This window comes from Seriola lalandi, unplaced genomic scaffold (assembly GCF_002814215.2).
Source record: "Seriola lalandi dorsalis isolate HSWRI2012SDOR001 ecotype SW California unplaced genomic scaffold, Sedor1 jcf7180002055008, whole genome shotgun sequence".
Classification (NCBI taxonomy): domain Eukaryota; kingdom Metazoa; phylum Chordata; class Actinopteri; order Carangiformes; family Carangidae; genus Seriola; species Seriola lalandi.
Window position 1 is genome coordinate 1,589,823 of NW_019525551.1, and position 1,176 is coordinate 1,590,998.

Here is a 1,176-nt window from a genome sequence, read left to right on the forward strand (position 1 = left end):
TAGCCATTTTGCTCTCTCCTAAATTCACATGCTGGAAAAGGTAGACACTCCACAGCTCAGTGTGAGTGGGTGTAATTCAGAGGATCTTTGAGTCAAAGAGTTTCTCTGTCAGAAGATTACTGTGCCTCTGATCTCATGACTGGTACTGGGCAGATAGTCAGGTATCTGGGTAAAATTGAAAATAATATGAAAACACAATAATTCTAACAATTATTGTACTAGGCTGCACGGTGGTGAAGTGGTTAGCGCTGTCGCCTCACAGCAAGAAGGTTCCGGGTTCGAGTCCCGGCTCGGCCGTGGGATCTTTCTGCGTGGAGTTTGCATGTTCTCCCCGTGCCTGTGTGGGTTCTCTCCGGGTTCTCCGGCTTCCTCCCACAGTCCAAAGACATGCAAAATGGGGACTAGGCTAATTGGATACTCTAAATTGACCATAGGTGTGGCTGTGAGTGTGAATGGTTGGATAAGCGGTAGACACTCAACCAACTGAGCTACTTGATACTCTTCAACAGTTATTCTGTGATGACCGAACAAACATGGCTGCTGTGGGGCCGCTCCTAAACACTGTATTATTAACTCAGTTTACAGCAACAAAGTATAGTTAGGGGTTTCAAGCACCGTGACTTTTATTTCACTCAGATTTTTATTATCAAACCATCAAATGTACACGGAGCAGGAAGACGTGTCCAACTCTAAAACTAACTCAGCTCAGCTGTGTCATTACAGGTACACAGTAACATGTTCCGTCAGTGGTCTGTCGTATTTCCAGACAACCTTTGGTGCAGACAGACCGGTTTCAGCATGTTGATCGGTTACATCTGTTTCTATTTGTCTTTCAGGTCTGGCTGGATTTGCTAGATTGTGTGCTGGTGACCAGTATGAGGTTAGTCCATCAGTTCAGCTCTCTCTCCCTATCTCTCTCTCTCTGTGGGTGATTTTGTATTTACTGTGTTGTGAACTGGCTGACTGATCAGACTGATCCTGAGGCAGAACTCTGTTTGAACCAGAACCAGGTGTCAGGACCGAGTGAGGCCTCTCAATACCTCTCTCAGTATGTTGAGTGCACAGGGAGCCTCTACACCACTTTGTAAAATAAATCAATAAAACATTATAGCAGCGGTACACACAGCTAGAACAGCACGATGCTCACCTTCACCTTCTGGCCTTAAAGCCAAAGTC

General features: G+C 45.6%; 1 protein-coding gene across 3 annotated transcripts in view; it reads left to right on the forward strand.

The window, feature by feature from the left end:
• The window catches only part of carmil2 (capping protein regulator and myosin 1 linker 2), a 67,898-nt gene that overhangs the window by 15,431 nt on the left and 51,291 nt on the right, over nucleotides 1-1,176 (forward strand). The window lies entirely within an intron of this gene.